Source organism: Amblyomma maculatum, chromosome 8 (genome assembly GCF_055883805.1).
Source record: "Amblyomma maculatum isolate TAMU_Amacu chromosome 8, ASM5588380v1, whole genome shotgun sequence".
Lineage (NCBI taxonomy): Eukaryota > Metazoa > Arthropoda > Arachnida > Ixodida > Ixodidae > Amblyomma > Amblyomma maculatum.
Window position 1 is genome coordinate 24,829,350 of NC_139351.1, and position 18,658 is coordinate 24,848,007.

General features: G+C 48.1%; 1 long non-coding RNA gene across 1 annotated transcript; it reads left to right on the plus strand.

The window, feature by feature from the left end:
- The first annotated feature begins 15,150 nt into the window (after positions 1-15,150).
- LOC146180741 (uncharacterized) lies at positions 15,151-15,786 on the plus strand. The gene is made up of 2 exons (XR_014700035.1): positions 15,151-15,243; positions 15,531-15,786. It is a non-coding gene; the product is annotated as an uncharacterized LOC146180741 (long non-coding RNA).
- The last annotated feature ends 2,872 nt before the right edge of the window (positions 15,787-18,658 follow it).

An 18,658-nucleotide genomic window follows, 5' to 3' on the forward strand; every position in this document is an offset into this window, starting at 1 on the left:
GCTCACTGTTTGGCTGACATATACCGGGTGTCCCAGCTAACTTGAACCAAGGGTTACAAAATAATATATTTTAGGTAGGTCAATAAAACCAGTTGCATACAACTGGCAGTTGCCTTGCACACTACAGGAAATTTTTGTTTTGAAATTACTTAATTAGCTAATAATGTTAATTTTTCTAATTTATGAAATATTCATCTTAGACCAGACATGTGAATTGGAAAGTTGTAGAGCACCTTCAGAAACCCCCATTTCATTAATTGCGATAAAGAAAGCCTCACGTGTATCTTTTTTCCGGGCTCAGAAGAAAGCCCGCGAAATACAAATAATACCACGTGACTAGTGCGTTTGTGCGCCGCGATTGTGGTGCTCTCAGTCGTGGTTTGAGCGAACTAAATTAGCTGCGGCCTTATCTTCTTGGCCCCGTTAAAGCGGCAGGCCGATATGCCTGCGATGGCTTCTTCGCCCGCGTCAGACAGCCGGCCCACGTGACGGTGCAGTAGCAGCGAGAGCGGCGAGCCGACACCACCGGCATTCTAACAAGGCCTTTCATCACCTTCTCTCTCATCAGCGAACGTCACGACAAACGGATGAGCGATAAGGTATCAGCCACTGAATCTGCGAATACAGGCGTGGGTAAAGGGGCGAGATGACATCATGTGACTCCACTAAAATTAGAGCTGTACCTTCATTTGCCGGTTCTTTATCGCCATCCGCCTGTCGTGATGTAGGCTGCTGCGGTGCTCAGGCCTGGCCAAAATCGCGGTGGCGACGGGCGAGCTCAAGCTCGCTCGAACCATCGCCAACATTTGTGCCTGCCGCTGCAACGGGACCATCGGGTCACTGCCGCAGCTGAGTTCGTTCGCTCAAGCCACGATTGAGAGCACCACAATCGCGGCGCACAAATGCGCTAGTCACGTGGTATTATTTGTATTTCGCGGGCTTTCTTTTGAGCCTGGAAAAAAAGAAACACGCGAGACTTTCTTTATAGCAGTTAATGGAATGGGGGTTTCTGAAGGTGCTCTACAACTTTTTAATTCACATTTTTGGTCTAAAGTCGATATTTATTAAATTAGAGAAATTAACATATTTAGCTAAATAAGTAATTGTAAAACAAAAAATTCCCTGTAGTGCGCGAACAGGCTGGCAGTTGTATGCAATTGGTTTCACTGACCTACCTCAAATATATTATTTTGTAACCCTTGGTTCAATTTAGCTGGGACACCCGGTATAATCTTGAGCTACATTGATTCGTTTCCTCTGTTCCCCGAGTGTGCCGGCACCCATATTATTTCCAACTCTTTTTGGTTCCAGTCTCTTAAAATTCGCTCTGTCTCCTTGCAGATGCATGCCTTTCGCAACATTGTTTATAGCGACTTTAGAATCGCTAATTATGCTAACAGACATGGGGCTGACCATCATCCGCCGTCCCTGAGTTGTTTGTTTTTATCGAACCTGCCATTAATGTTTTACCCGAGTCGTTCACGCTCACAACCGCAAAAGAGTTGCCTCTTTTTAATAAACTGAGTATTCATAGCCTTCTAGATTGTCTTCAAGGGCCTGTTGCTTTTCTCTTGCCTTCATGAAAAGCTGGGTGCATATTTTTTGGTAGCGGCTTTAGTGAGTACGTTCCTCACTTCGGTCGGCAGTCCTAGGTGAATGTGGTGGTTTATACCCTTGTTACACGGGCAGGGTTAACCGCGGTTACGCGAAACTGTGGTTAGCCCATGTTACATGGCGGACCAAACCATGGTTACACCCCTAACCGCGGTTATCGCAAACAGAGCTTGGCGACCTCGGTTTGCGTCGTTAACCGAGGTTATGGCGGCGTCTGTGCACGGAGGCGGCTTGTCGGCGCCCGATTGCGCGAAGCGTACGAGCGGCTCTGCTTCAACAATGTACTCATTTGCCTACTATATCACTTTTAAAGACCGGCGTATAGAATGGCCGTTGCCTACTGTGCCACCCGAAGTCATCGGTTATGGCCGACAGCGCAGCAACTGCGTACTGAAGCTCCGTCCTGTCTCTGCAGAATCGTTTGCGGGGCTTGTCGCTGAGCGGAACATAAAAAAAATATATATGTGTGGCCTTAGCTGTACCTTGCAAGTGCACAAGTTCGCAACGCTTGAAGCATTGGATGCTGCGAGCAGGCCGAGCTTAGTTTTACCGCGGCGATGGAGCGCGCTAGCGCGGGCCGCAACGGCGTCGTGCGTAACCTCCTAGTCGTCGCTAGGCCTAATTTGTTTCGCTTCGAAGCCGCGGCGGTCGGCGCTTTGAAAGTAATCGACGCTTTCGTAAATGGTCTACTCATGAGACTACCTTTTTTTTGAATCCTATTCTGCCATAGTAAATGAACGATATGATTAACTTTGGCGAAGCATTAATTGCAAAGCTAGCACAAGTATAGCGGTTGAGCCTAATGTACCAGCGGCAGCTATAGCTTGAGCAGAAACTTGCTTGTGTCACGTTTATCGTTCTTACCAGCAATTTGCCGCTGGTCAGCCATTATCAAGAGTGATTCATTCTTGATATTCTGCGCAGTATTACAGAAATCAGCAAATTTTAGCTCGCTTTATTTCTGACATCGGCGCTAGCGATATGCCGTGTCGTTCGAGTACGATTTGCGGGAGGAGGGGCCACCGCCGCGGCGGTGTTTACGGCGGTCGAGGAGGTGCTGCCATCGTGCGGTGCTTGACCGCGCTGTTGACGCCTCGTCGGACGACACTCCGGTTAACTCCGGGAACCATATATAAATATGATGTTTGTAAATGCAGCTTTGTTCCGCCGATCACCGTAATGGGCAATGGCCGCCATAACCGAGAACGGCGGTGAGCTGTGTAACAGCAGCGAACCGCGATTGGCGGTTAACCGTGGTTAAGTTCGGTAACCGCGGTTAAGCGTAACCGTGGTTAAAACGGCCGTGTAACTAGGGTATTAGTGGTGTTATTGTAGACCCCAGTTTAGGAAGTCTTTCTGTAGGGGGGCTGTGGGGTGGCTCCAGTGCTCAATTATACGTGCCTTATGATTCCTTCTTTTTATTTTTCTGCCACGCCTCGTTTGAAGTAGGGGACGGTGTCAGCGGTCGTCAACGATCAATATAAAGGCTGCTCAGAACAATCTAGATAACTTCACAAACTGCTATTAGCCCAACCTGTAACATTGTAGAAAACATATCATCGGAATCTTCGAGACAGATCTCGGCGCATCGTTCATGACAAAGAAAAGGATAACACGTCGTATCGAGACAGCGAGCGTGAATAAACACTGGATACAAAATTGATAAGCGCGCCAGAATAACAATGATAAGGCCGCATGCCAGCGGCTGTCGAACAGAAACAAATAAAGATTTTAACAGTTCGCGGCAATATGCAGTATGAATGCTTATGATCTAACTTGCATGCAACTATTATACCGTATACACGCGTGTAATTTCCGCACGCATGTAATGGCCGCACCCCGAACTTCAGAAAGAAAATTGGGAAAAAAGCTTTTAAAAAATTTCGCGAGTAAAAGCCACGCCATGAGTTTCAGGAAGTTGGACAGTGCCGTCTACTGTGCGGTGCAAGAAATACGGAACGTTTTGTGGTTACTGCCGCCAGGTGGGGCCCAAAAATCAAGTGAAAGTCAAAATGAAGCGTAAGGTTAGAAGTCAGTTCAGTTCAGGCGTTCAGTCGTGTCCGACTATTCGTGACCCTATGGACCATGTCACGCCACGCTTTCCGGTCTCTCACTATCTTCTTAACATCACATAGCTTCATCTGCAATGCCTCGAGAATGCCATCTAACCATCGCGTTCGCTGCCTACCCCATCTCCGGCGACCCTCAACCTTTCCCAACATCAAATCTTTCTCCAGCGACACCTCTCTTCTCATCAGATGACCAAAGTAGCTGAGCTTTAACTTTAGAATTTGACCCTCCAATGAGCAGTCAGGGTTTATGGTCGACAATATCGACTGATTTGATCTTCTGGCAGTCCAAGGAACTCTTAACAGTCTTCAGCAGCACCACAATTCAAACGCGTCAATTCTTCGGCGATCAGCCTTTTTCACAGTCCAACTCTCGCATCCATACATCACAACTGGAAAGACCATAGCACGGGTTATACGGATCTTGGTTGACAGACTAATGTCTCTGCTCTTTACTAGGCGGTCAAGGCTAACCATTGCTCTCTTTCCCAGAAGCAGGCGTCTCCTAATTTCATGGCTGCAGTCTCCTTCCGAGGTAATCTTGGCGCCCAAGAATAGAAAATCTGTCACAGCTTCCACTTCTTGTCCATTGATGCTCCAGGACTTGATAGGGCAAGACGCCATGATCTTCGTCTTTTTAATGTTCAGTTTAAGCCCAAACTTCTGACTCTCTTCTTGTACGCGCCAAAGGGTTAGAAGTAGAATTGCCAATAAGAATTAAGAACAAAATATTTGAGGAAAAAAAAAGTAGAGCATGGGGCAGCGGCCACCACCTCCGTTACAACGGGGGCCCTCCTAGCCGCAGCGGTGCCCACCCGTTACAAAGGGTGAGGCCAGCAAATCCAATCCCCAAGTCAGTTCGCTCCTCCGTTTTACAGCCATTTCCTCGATCGCCCGAAGCATATCACGTGCGATCTCGCAATCGGAACGCATCGCACCCTGATTTGTTCTGCGCTCGTGAGCTGAAGATTTTCTTTTTCTTCGATGGGAAAATACGTTAGTTATACCGCTCACTTTAAGCTGAAAGTGATTCACTACGCGAAAGAAGAAGGAAAAAGAGCGGCTGGACGGAAGTTCGGCGTTGACGAAAAATGTGTACGGCGATGGTGCTCCCAAGAAGATGCCAACCGGCCGACTCCAACCGGCCGACTGAAACTAGCATCGCTTGTGGCCGTTTGCTACTGGATACTCAAAGCGTGGGCCACGGTTTCGTTCGAGACTGTGGAAAAAGCTTCAAGGTGACAGGGATATCAAACACGCTGGACGGTACGGAAGATGACCTCATCTGGGACAAGGACGAGACTGAAGTCCCGATGAGTTCGGAGGAGGAGGAGGACAACGACGAGGAGTGATGTTTTGGACACGGGACGAGCCTGAAATCCCGACGAGTTTAGCCGAGGAAGACGAGGAGTTTTTTGACAATAATAAAGGCAGGTACCACCGCAAATAATTTTTTCGCTTTCTTTTGTCTCATGTAATCGCCGCACCCCCTGATTTTCACCACAATCTCGGAAAAAAAAGTGCGGCCATTACACGCGTGTATACGATATATATATATATATATATATATATATATATATATATATATATTGTAGTAGGGCGTTTATTGACGCTCAGATGGAGAGCTGTGAGAGCAGGACCTTGCAACGGCGAGCCCAGCGTACTTCTTCTTTGTCTTCGTCGCAAACGCACAGGTTCATGTCGATGGCTGAAGTGCTGACTATCACAGTACATTTTCCCCCCGGGTAAAAAAAAGGAGCCATCCTGGCGACTTATGGCGCGGAAAGCACAGCGGGGTCATAGAATGGCTTCAATCGGTTCACGTGAACTGTTTCACGACCACGGCGACGCAAGTCCGCAGAGGGCGTGACGGGCTCAACCACGTAGTTGACTGCAGATGTTTGCTGGAGGACCCTATATGGCCCGTGGTAGCGAGCAAGAAACTTCTTTGAAGGGGCAGGGGTTGTGGAGGGCACCCAGAGCCACACCAGTGTGTTCGGGAGATATGACGAAGCTTCGCCGGTATCACGGAGGTATTTTTGTTGCCACTGATTTTCTGTTGTGAGAGAGCGGGCGAGCTGACGGCATTCTTCTGCGTACGTGACGGCATCGGATAGCGGGGAAGATTCGGAAACGTCAGGGCGGTAGGGAAAAAGTGTGTCCATAGTACAGGGCGGCTCGCGCCCGTAAAGGAGAAAGAAAGGAGAAAATCCAGTAGTGGCCTGTGTCGCGGTGTTATATGCGTAAGTAACAAACGGTAGAACTTGGTCCCAATTGGAATGGTCGGTGTTCACGTACATAGCCAGCATGTCACCGAGAGTGCGGTTAAAACGTTCTGTCAGTCCATTCGTCTGAGGGTGGTACGAGGTAGCGGTGCGGTGTATGATGCGGCATTCTTTCAGGAGAGCCTCAAGAGCGTCTGATAAGAAAACGCGTCCGCGGTCGCTGAGCAGTTCGCGAGGGGCACCATGGCGAAGAACCAGGTTTTTCAGAATAAAGGCAGCCACGTCGCGTGCGGAAGCAGAGGGCAATGATGATGTCTCAGTGTAGCGGGTTAGATGATCCACTGCCACGATAATCCAGCGGTTGCCAGCTGAAGTTGTAGGAAGGGGACCGTATAGATCTATGCCGACACGATCAAACGGACGGGCAGGACATGGCAACGGCTGCAACGAAGCCGGGGACTTGAGAGGAGTTTTTCGGCGTTGGCAAGACTGGCAAGAGCGGACAAAATGGTACATTCGGTACATTCCACGCCAGAAGAAGCGTAGACGCAAGCGCGTGTAGGTTTTCAACACTCCGCCGTGGGCGCACTGGGGATCAGTATGGAAAGCAGCACAAATTTCGGCGCGGAGATGACGGGGGATGACTAAAAGCCACTTCCTTCCGTCGTGAAGATAATTGCGGCGATAGAGCAGCCCGTCACGAATTGAAAAATGGTGACCTTGGCGAGCAAGTGCCCGAGACAAACGACCTGGAGAGTGACTTGAAAGAAAGTCCAGAAGTGTAGATATCCACGGGTCGCGCCGCTGTTCCGTGGCCATGTCGATAGTGGCAAGCGAAGACAAATCGTAGGCGCAAATCTCATCAGACAACGAAGAGGGAGGCAGCGGTGAGCGCGAAAGAGCGTCTGCGTCAGTATGCTTGAGGCCTGAGCGATATATGACACGAATGTCATACTCTTGGAGGCGAAGAGCCCAGCGAGCAAGGCGGCCGGACGGGTCCTTGAGGGACGCCAGCCAGCACAGAGCGTGATGATCAGTGACCACATAAAATGGTCGGCCATAGACATACGGACGGAATTTTCCGATGGCCCAAATAATGGCCAAGCATTCTCTTTCCGTAACAGAATAATTGGACTCTGCCTTGGTCAAGGTGCGGCTTGCGTACGCCACCACATAGTCTCGGATACCAGGTTTGCGTTGGGTGAGAACGGCGCCTATCCCAATACCGCTAGCGTCAGTGTGAATCTCAGTTGGCGCATTCGGGTCGAAGTGGCGGAGGATGGGAGGCGAAACTAAAAGACGGCGTAAAGTGTTGAAGGCGTCATCACAAGCAGGTGTCCATGCGCAGAGGTCGGAGCTGCCGGAGAGGAGCTGGATGAGAGGAGCAATAATAGAGGCAAAATTTAAGATGAAGCGGCGAAAGTAGGAGCACAGGCCGATGAAACTTCGTAGCTGCTTCAGTGATTTTGGGCGTGGGAATTCGGCAACTGCACGAAGTTTGGTGGGATCGGGAAGAATGCCATCCTTAGAAACGACATGACCTAGAATTGTTAGTCGGCGAGCAGCAAAGCGGCACTTCTTCAGATTCAGTTGGAGGCCGGCGGTAGCGAGACAAGTGAGAACGTCCTTCAGTCGGAGCAGGTGGGATTGAAAATCGGTAGAAAAGACTACGATATCATCGAGATAGCAAAGACAGGTTCGCCACTTGAATCCACGAAGCACAGTGTCCATGAGGCGTTCAAATGTGGCCGGGGCGTTGCAAAGCCCAAAGGGCATGATGTTGAATTCATATAATCCATCTGGTGTGATGAAGGCAGTTTTAGAGCGGTCAGCGTCAGCCATTGGCACCTGCCAGTAGCCAGATCGTAAATCCAACGAGGAGAAGAACTCGGCGCCCTGCAAGCAGTCTAGTGCGTCATCGATGCGTGGCAGAGGATAGACGTCCTTGCGCGTGATCTTGTTGAGCCGGCGGTAGTCGACACAAAACCGGAAGGAGCCATCTTTCTTAGGTACCAACACAACTGGAGACGCCCAGGGACTGTGGGATGGCCGAATGACACCACGACGGAGCATGTCGTCCACATGATCAGCAATTACTTGGCGCTCCGAAGCCGACACGCGATAGCGGCGCTGGCGCAAAGGTGCAGTTTTACCGGTGTCGATGGTGTGCTCTACGACAGACGTGCGGCCCAAGTCAGTTTGAGGAAAGTCGAATGAAGAAGCGAAGTTCTGCAAGAGGGCGACAAGTTGATCACGTTGCGCAAGTGGAAGATCAGCATCAATAGCATGTTGGAAAACGTCGGAGGGCGTCGAAGCGGTCGCAACATCGCAAGAGCACAGACTAACGTCAACGGAGGGGGTTGAGTCAGCAAGAGTGGTGATATGACTGGGATCAAGCTCTTCAAGACGTCCAATGCATTCGCCACGGAGCAGGACTGCTGGGCAAGAAAATGGGTTCGAGGCGTAAAGTGCACTCTTGCCGTTTTGAATTTCGAGAACTGCGAACGGAAAAAGGAGGCAGGGATGACGGGAGGTTGCTTCGGAAGGTGTAAACATCGCAGTCAAAGGAGTTACCCACTCACAAGACAGTGGTACGAGGGCAGCAGAGAACGGAGGAATGTCGGTGTCATGGGCGACGAGAAGTTTTGCAGTGCGGGGAGGGGTATCACAGAAGGGGGCATCACAGAGGGGGGCGAAGGCAATTTGCGCACGAGCACAGTCAATAACGGCTTGATGAGTCGATAGAAAATCGTATCCGAGGATGATATCATGCGAGCAGTTCGGCAGAACAATAAACTCGATGGGGTACAAGACGTCTTGAATGAGCACACGGGCTGTGCAAGATGCGGAGGGGTGAATGTGCTGTGATGAGGCGGTGCGGAGCGAAAAGTCGGAAATCGGAGTGGTCACTTTGCGAATTCGACGGCAGAGCGCTTCACTGATGACGGAGACGGCTGCACCGGTATCGACGAGAGCGAGAACTGTGGCGCCTTCTACAGAAACTTTGATAACATTAGCGGGACGACATGGAGGACTTGGGGAATTCGAAACAAGCGCAGTTCTTGCCCCCGGAACTGCGACTGTTAGTTTCCCTCAATGGTGCTGGTAGAACGTCGCAGCATTGGAGAAAGCGATCGGCGCCGAGGAGAATGTGATCGACGAGCGGTATAGGTTTGGCGATCTTGTGGGACAAATTGAGAACCGGGCGGAATCATTTGCGAGCGTGAGTCGGTATCGTACGGGTAAAGTCGAATGTCAGGCTGTGAAGGTTGGAGGCGCTGGCGACAAAGGCGCGCAACATGGCCCGGCCGACCGCAGGCATAGCAAATCGGAAGGTTGTCCGTAGTACGCCAAGGTTTCATAGGATGTGGGCGGAACCTTGAGGGTGGGGCTTGAAATGAAGGCTCGGCATGACGCGGTGAACGGTAGGCAGGGACCTGCACATAGGAGCCAGACGTGGGCGAAGGTGGTGGCCCAGCCGTTACTTGGGCATACGTGAGAGGTGCCGTCACAGGCGGCACCACGGGGTTGGACGGCAAGACATCAGCGACGTGTTCTTGCACGGCACGGCGTATAGCAGGGGCCAAAGATGGAGCCAGTTCAGGAACGAGGCGGCCCGAGTCTTGAAAATGGGGAAGGAGTGAGATCTGACGTGCGACCTCTTCACGAATAAAATCTTTGATCTTTTGATTCAGCTGGCTCCCTTCAGAAGTTGGCGAACCACCCAGGGCTAATGCGGATACGCCTTCGTCGCACACACTGGAGCGGCGCCTAGAAGCGCGCCGCTTGCGGAGCTCGTCGTAGCTCTGGCAAAGCTTCACGAGTTCAGTAACGCTGGTGGGATCTTTCGCTACCAGCATCTGGAAGGCGTCCTCAGAAATGCCCTCGAGGATATAGCGGATTTTGTTTGCTTCCGGCATAGCCGGGTCGACTCGTTTGCAGAGATCAAGGACGTCTTCTATGTAGCTTGTAAAGGTCTCATCAGCGCGCTGAACACGATCGTGTAAACGTTGTTCGGCACGAAGCTTACGCACTGCCGGGCGGCCGAACACTTCCGCGAAATTCTTTTTAAATGTCGACCAAGATGACAGGTCAGCCTCATGGTTGCGAAACCAGAGGTTCGCCACGTCCGTCAGATAAAATATGACGTTACTGAGCTTGTATGAGTCATCCCATTTGTTGTAGCTGCTTACTCTTCCGTACGATGACAGCCAGTCGTCGACATCTTGATCGGCCGTGCAGCTGAACAAGCAAGGGTCATGCTGGCGCACGACGCCAGCACACATGATCGTGGGTGGAACGGCCGGCAGCGTCGAAGTGGACTCGTCTTGCATGGCGGTCGTAGAGGGTAGTGTACGGCTTCGCAGTTCCAGTTTGGGTGGGATCGTTTCCGGCACCTCCGCCAATTATAGTAGGGCGTTTATTGACGCTCAGATGGAGAGCTGTGAGAGCAGGACCTTGCAACGGCGAGCCCAGCGTACTTCTTTGTCTTCGTCGCACAACGCACAGGTTCATGTCGATGGCTGAAGTGCTGACTATCACAGTACAATATATATATATATATATATATATATATATATATATATATATATATATATATATATATATATATCAGTCCTTGATCTGCTTGACAACTTCCTTCGCCGTATTTTTGTTCTTGGTATTGCCATTTCGCAATACTTAATTGCTCGATCGTCCTTCTTAAATGCCTTCAATCATTTTGGGGTTTTAAATGCTTCATGCATATATGTGGGCATTTAATGGACCTTTTTCCAGTACCGCAATTTGTGCAAAAATTCCTTCCTAGTAGTGCGGTGGCCTTATTTTCCAAACAGTAGTTGAGTTCAAGGTTGTCTCTGCTAACCTGCGTGGTGATGCGTGAGTCATCCGTGAACATACCTTGGCACACTTCCCCCCCCCCCTTACTCCCTGTTAAACCATGACAATGACAACAGGAAACTGGAGAATCTGGCCCTGTCTTCTTTGTTGAGGCAAGCTAGGCAAGCTAGGAGAGGCGGGGACAATACAATATGTCCACAACGAAGGCCAGAAGATGCTAGCACTGCGCGCGATTATTGTGCAGCAGTTCATCGCATCCACGAAGCGAGGGTCGTCGTTCCCTGGAAAAGCAGGTGTAGCGAAGTCCTCTCCCAATTTTCGCATGCCATCCCGGCAAGAATGGTGGCTGAAGAGGTTTCGCGCGTGCACAGTACCGCTACCTGAAAAAGGTGCATTGAGGACTGCTGTCTTTTGACAGCCCGAGATGTAATGTACCGATCGGAAACTGCGTTATTTTTTCAGACTGCAAGCAAGCTGTCCATGAACAGGTGCGTTTTTTCCCTTCTCAGTTCTCTTCCTAGAGTTCGGGAAGGGCATGCAGAATATCCGGGGAACGCTGGCGGAATCAGTGTTCCTCAGCTGGAGAAGGGTTTTCTGGAGCCATGCAATCATTACCCTGACAACAACAAAGGACAGAGGAATTTCTCGCCACCTCGGCAGGTTTCTGAGCCGCGTTGAAAGAGGTTTTACCTACGCAGAAGCTATAGAGGAGGCACCTGAAGTTTGTTCCCACTACACCAGCGCCGCCTCTTTCCTCTGGCGGTCATTTCTTAGCTACTGTTCGGGGACGTCGCCGGGGGAGCGCATTGAACCACCCACGTCTCGACTGGTACGCGCGCTGCTCGCGCCGTTGGCACCCTCTCCTTCATTGTATGCACGCGCTGTCTCACTCGCAGGTGCACAAAAGATGTTGCTCGTCGCTGCGAGGCTTTCTGGCATTCCATGGCGTTCAGAGAGGGAAAAAAAGGTTATTGTGTCCAGGGGTGCGGAATGGCCCTTCTTGGTTCTTTTTATTAAAAGCACACAACAGCACCATGCTTGCAGTGCCACAGAATGCCAGCCCTGCAAGTGCATTTGCCACTGCTTGTAAACTGCTGCTTTGGAGAGCATAGCCATGAATGCTAAAAAGGATGTTCCCGATGAAACTACTTTGTCGCAAAATTTACGAGTACAGAGAAAGAGGAGACGCGTCTACAATTGTTTGCCATGAACGGCCTGCAACTAGACCAGACTTCTATCCAATTGAAAAAGTATGACATTATTTATTGCAGAAACATTTATTTACCAAACTTTTGCACGGAATCGTAGCATTTAGTTAAGCATTTCTCCGTTATCGTTATTTACTGACGAGTGTTCATGCGGCCGAATGCAGTTTCAAAAAAAGAATTTTGAAAAGTCAAAATGTTTGTCATCCACATCAGTGAGCATTCGCTTATGATCGATGGCTATGCAGATTGGTTGTCTTGAGGGTACGCGTGCGCTGTGACAGCATGAAATAAATAAGCATCCGACATTTCCCTTTTAACCATAAGCGAGCAGTTTGTAGGCATATTCGGTGGATGGTCTCGTTCAGGACTCTTAACTTGCGTTAAAATAAAGGTAATTTTCATTATTATTAGCACAAAAAGTATCAAAACCCAATTTTTTAAGTCAGTGAAGTTTCGTGCACCACACTGAGCCAACGAATAAAATTTTGCATTGGGAAGATGACTATGTAAAAAATAGATTTACTTTCCACATTGTAAACTGTTTTGCCACTTAATTACTTGCGGCACTAAAAGCGCCGTTAACATAATGGCGTTTTCGTCAATTTGCCTCACCGGGGGTACAGGATCCAAAAGTTTTTTTTCGCGTTCGGGCTGAAACATTTTCCTAATTCTCTGAAGAATGCGCATGCGTAAACGTTCAAGCATCAAGGAGAAAGCACGCGACTACACAAACAGATCTGCAGCAGCCCAGCACGCGCAGAACTGACCCCTTTCAAGAGCCACTCGCGCAGCTGTTCAATGGAAGGGGGAACCGGCCTGCCCGGTCAATTATCCGGACGCCGCTGAAGAGTGCACTTTTCACTGGCGCTTGCAGCGCCCCCCTGCGAAGCTGAAAGTTTTGCGAACAATCCGCAGAAGATATTTTTCTTTGGCTCGTGTGTAATGCTTCGCTCGTGCACAAAGGCAGCACGTGGCGTGCGCGAGGGAGAGCATTACGCGCGCACCCATCCGTCTGTATTGATTTCACCCTCTTCGAACTTCGCAGAAGCGACTTTATTGCGTATCCTAGCTGGTGGTGTTGAGATGGCAGCTCCCGCAAGTTTCTCACAGGAGTCTTCGGGGACCGGCTCTCAGATATGGACCGATGAGGCCATTCAGAAATTATTGAAATAGTTAAATTGAACCCAATTCTGTATGATTTAACATCATCAAACTATAAAAACAAGTCGGGGAGGTTTCTTGTGGGGGCAGCCATTGGAGAGGAACTGGGCATCAATGGTAAGTGCAATTTCTGAGGGCATCCTTCTGTCCTTAAGTTTAGTAGAGAATTCATTCACAACTGTGACCAATCAGCATATGTCAGTGCACGCAGCTGTCCGTTTTGTATACAATTAAAAAGTGTCCGGCGTGCTTTATACACTTGCACCTGTACTGGCGCACATCTGCACCAATTAGGAGGAAATCGCACATCCTTGTGAGTTAGGCATCAACACGTACGCAATGAGCTCAGAATTTATGGCGCTCTGTACGTCCTCGCTGTCGCTACGCTGTGAGTACACCATCATTAAACACTCATGCTTCACAGCTTACAGGGATAGCCTGTCCTAGACGCGTCAACACGGAATTTCTGAGAAACCAATATATTGCGTGCGATATGACATCGCGCGCTCACTGATGTGTCTTTGAATTTCGCGGGCAATGTGTTGGCACGGTGGAGAAATTAAACAAACAAAACAGGATTTTCAAAAGCATTAGCATGAGTTCGTGCCATTTCATTTGTTCCATTTGCGGTTGACTGTAACTTTGTCTCGTTACTTGAAAGCGTGGATGTCGGATTTAATTGTCATACTTTTCTGTTAACTTCTTTTCAGGGGAACTCTGCAAAAAAATGGGCTTACCTCCGTGGCGGAAGGGTCATCAGGTGTTGGCCGTATTTTCGCATGATGTCGTTCCTGCGTGGTCACGCCTCGAGTCGGAGGTACGTAAGTCGAAATTTAGTGGCATATTTCACATCCGCGTGTGCATACATCTGTCAGCTGGAGATTTTTGTGTTTTGCAATTAGGAAGCAAATGCAATGATTGCACATATCTATACGCAGATTTTGAGGCAATAGATTCGATTTGCAAGGTCACAGTGTACCTCTAGAAACCCCCCAATCTCTACTTACGATAAAAAAAAGAAAGCCTGCGAAATACGAAACTAAAATCCCGTTACTTAGACTGTTCCCGCGTCATCATGTTCGTTCCAGCGGTAAGGCGGTGCGCAATTTTCTAGGCTATGGTTGTAGCGTCCTCGCCGCGCTTGTAAATTGCAGCTTGCATCTTCACGGGCCAATTCATTGACGCGGGCGAAGGAACCATCGCAAACTTTGTCGCATCGGCCTACCGCTGCAACGGTGCCGTGCATAGATAATGCTGCAGCCGATTTCTTTCCCTCAGAGAAGGCAGCGCGGCTGTGACATGTGAATGAGCTACTCACACGGAGTTTTTCTTTTTTTGTATTTTGGGCAGATTTTCTAGATAAGCTAAAAAAATGACTCACGTGACGGTTTTTTCTCTTACTACACATATTGCAAGGGAAATCCTGGCGGTGTACTCAAACTTTGCAAATTATATTGTGCAGTCATGTACTTATTAGCAATTATTTAAAATTAACTCAAAAAGTTATGTGAAAAACTAAAATTTCCCTTGCATGCAATACTGCAGGCAGCTGTATGCAACTGGTTTATAATGTCTTTTTTAGCCATTGCCTCAATTTAGCTGGGACAACATGCACGTGTATACAAGGCGTGGCATACATGCACATTCTCAGTGCATCAGCGAGACGTTAATGGTTTTCAGCATACCATACTCTTATCATGGCTATGCTGCACCTCTTTTGCAAGTATGCGCTTTGTTGAAATGAAATTAATCTGACATGACCACGCTCGTATTTTCTTCAGGAGAGACTTGTATGAAAAAAGCATACAGCAGGACGCTTCCCATTTGGAAGCTGCCTCAGTTGAGCAGGCGCACCAGACTGCAGAAGGTAATTCTGTTGCTTCCTTCCTTCGAATTACAATATATCTGTACAGTGCTCTCTGCATTGTTGGCGTGGTTGTATGTTATGTGAAATCTCTTGCAGATATCCTCCTTCAGTGCCAGACATGGAGCTAAAGTAATGAGCAGGCAGAAGAAAAGAGTTTTGGGCCCAACATGAGCCAAGTTGAGGTCACCATCGAGGAGGAGACTTCGGGTGACCTCGTTCCAAATGGGACACAAAGGTTCCCGTTGCCAGCTTCGCAAAATGTGAGTGAATTTTCTTCACCATTTACAAACGCTTGATTCAGTGAAAGTAAAGCTCTGCGGTAGCAACACATAATTCCTACAACTTTAAGTGGGCGAACCAGAAAGAAAAAAATCACTGAATCATTACTACCAAGTGGTTATTCTAAATACTAAAAACATGGCATCAGGGAATTTGGATTGTGCTTTAACTGTTTGCACGGGCAGATCAAACAACTTTTACTCACAATTACGCCCATGTAATCATACTTTGCTCCAAAATCGCCCTATAGCAGTAAAAATTCCAACAGGACCTGGCGCAAGCACCAGCTGGACCTTCTGGCAACCCACCCCCAGTGCCCACACATCTCCAAATGGCACGAGGCTGCCTGAAGATGGCAGCGCGCAACGACCAAGAGTGATCCGGAGGAAACGGCGCGCTGCAGAGGCTACGACAGCAGAAGTGCTGCTTGCTATATGTGCAAAGAAAATGGGTGAAGAGCCAACTCAAAAGTGCACACATGGTTGTATAAGCAATTTAAGCTGGGATGAGGTAATGCTTTTAAAGGCAGCCAAAGTACTGAAGCTCATTCCAAAAAACAAGCACCCAGGCATTATGCGCTTGTTCGCAGACCTGGAAGAGTGTATGAATAAAGCTAGCACTCCATGAGTGGCTCCTGAAACTGCTCTGTGTGTTTTTCATTCCTTTGCCTGTTTGTGCTTGTGGGTTTCTGTTTTTATTCTGTTTCTTTTTAGGTGACTTCAGACTTGTACAAGGAAGGTAGTGAAGGGTGGCGCTTCCTGGCCGTATGAGGCTGGGTCGGTAGGTCAACGCCGCATGTGGCGGGGGCTAGCCAGCCATCGAATTTTTATCTGTTGTATGCCGTCATTGCACCCGCCACCGCTTAGGTGGTGAACGACGGCTGTCGCAGCGCGCGTCTTTCTCTCCCTCTTCTTTTTCTTTCTCTACTTACATCTGTCCGCGTGAGGCAGCGGAGGTGCCCGAGCAGGCCCATGCATTTTTTTTCTTCTTCCTACAGCCACAACAGACTTGTGCAAAAGGAATCTATGAAGTTTACAGGGGCTTTGGAGCCTGCAGTGCATATCCTTTTTCTGATTTCGCTTGCATTGCCCTTGCCAGTTCTTATTCTTTCTACTCATGCCTGGGCTGTGTCAAGTACATTCTTGGCCTGCATTCTCATTATTAAGTGATTGTGAGCTTTGTGTCCCTACCTTGCCACCCTTTGAACGGCTGGGAAACCAGACCATTGCAGTGGCCCTCTCGACAGAACCTGCCTGCTAGAGAGTGTGGTCTCCAGGTGGCGGATAGGGGGCCTACTGTAGTGTTGTGCTCTGATGAGCTACATGCTACAGTAGTGGTGCTCGCACCGCACCACAAGGAGCACCGCAAGCAGCAATTTGGGGAACCCATTGTACTTACAGTTTCAATAAACACGGAATCGAAGACAGCACTTTCTTGCCTCCGTGTCTTATTTTTGTTGTGTGCATGTGGCCTTGCATGCTGTGGCTCGCTTTATTGACACCTGTGTTCTGTTGCATGTTACGTGAACATATTACCTAGTAAACGGTTCATGTAGCAGGCATGTGCTGAAATAACAGCATTAAGTTGAGCCACCCAATCTCTCTGCAACACATTTCGTACTCCCACAAATGGATATGAAACATCAACCGTGTTCAGGGTGCTCAAATCATGACTGGGCAGGTTTGTATGGGCCTTGAAAATACATGAACCTTGTGTTAACTTTGCTGACACTATTAGGCTTCTGCCGACTGAAGAGTACGAGGTGACACTCGAGACATGTAGAGCGCACTTTTCGTAAAACTTGTGACAATCATCCGTGTGGCTTGATCTAAAAGAGATACTAATCCAAAGTGCCCAGACACTGTTTCATGTGAAGAAAACAATGCTTGAAATGACTGACATACAAAAGGAGGGGGCAGACATAAACATTGCTCTTTATGCACAGCTGTTTGATTGGCAACAGTTGTCAGTTTCAAACAATTTAGGAATCATGATTACTGTCTTGAGCAAAACCGTAAGTGTATATGTAAAAGCTGGAATGGGGTGCCTAAAAATAATGCACTTCATAATATGCTCACAACCATGTGTTATGATGCAGAGGTCATCACAAAGGAGCGATCCATATACCACACAATGGTTAAGGTCTCAACTTGGTCTACAGTCAGAGAAAGAATAGAATGACCTAGTGATTAAGATGCCCATCAACAAAATAAAGGTTACAATTAAACTACAGGAATTCAGGGTCACAAATATTGTTACTCAGTGAATGTAGAAGCAAGCAATAGGATATAGTTAAGAACTGATTAATAACTGTAAAGCATGAAAGCCTCTAATCCAACCAACAGAATACAGTTGGCAGAGTTATTGGCGGTAATCAATAAAGCATACAGTAACTGATTGAAAGAAGCATAATAGTGAAAAAATTGAGCATGTTCTAAATCAAGGCAATAGCCTGGAAGCACTCATGAGGAAACTAGGTATAGTTAGACCACATACTGTCCTGTTTTAAGCGAAAAAAGCTAATCAACATGTGTTGGTAAAAATGCTGCAGCATTGTATAAAACTGAAAAAGATGGTTTTTGATACGTTTGTGATATCCTGAAACCCACTCTTCATGAAAAAAATTCCCTTTTCTATTCCTTTAGTGTACAAAAATGGCTCAGCGGCCACTTGGAAAAAAAGTCGGGGAGGAGGGAGCTCAAGGCTCTGCTGCTCCGGCTGCCAAGCCGCACACGCTAACAGCGTCACTGCTGTATGCATGGACCACTTCCCTCGCAAAGAATTCTTCCAACCGAAATGACTTGTTCGCAGACAACACTCCAGTATTCCTCATGGAAGTAGCAGCAAAAGCCCTCCTGAGAGAACTGCCAAATGAAGGAGCTTGAGTCAGAGTTCCACAGTTACCACTAGTACAGTGTGAGTGCTATTTCCTAGCCTTTTTTGTTTTGTAAACTGCATGCATGTGGCTTGCCAATATTAGCCCAAGCTTATTTGAACATTATTGATTTTCCTATGTCAAGCGCTAATGTTGAGCAAGAATTCTCGAAATTGCATGCTGCAAACACAAAAAAGCGTGCTGGAATGTTTGATGAGAGTCAGTTTAAGTATGCTAGTAGTAATTACGATCAACTGTAAATAGCATATGCTGCAAGGTCAATGAATTCTGTGCCTTTTTGCTTCTCTAATCTTTTTTGGTTTGAGAAATTTTATCACCGATAATCACTGCATGTTAGTTTGCACTATACAACCAGCCAAAAAACAACACTGACTTCAAAAAGTACATAAATGCCAAAATAAAATCTACCAAATTTTAAATAAACAGCGAATAATACATGGCCTAGGTATAGGTAAAAATCGGAACGATGAGCTGAAAGGCAAGGTAAGCATTGTCATTTC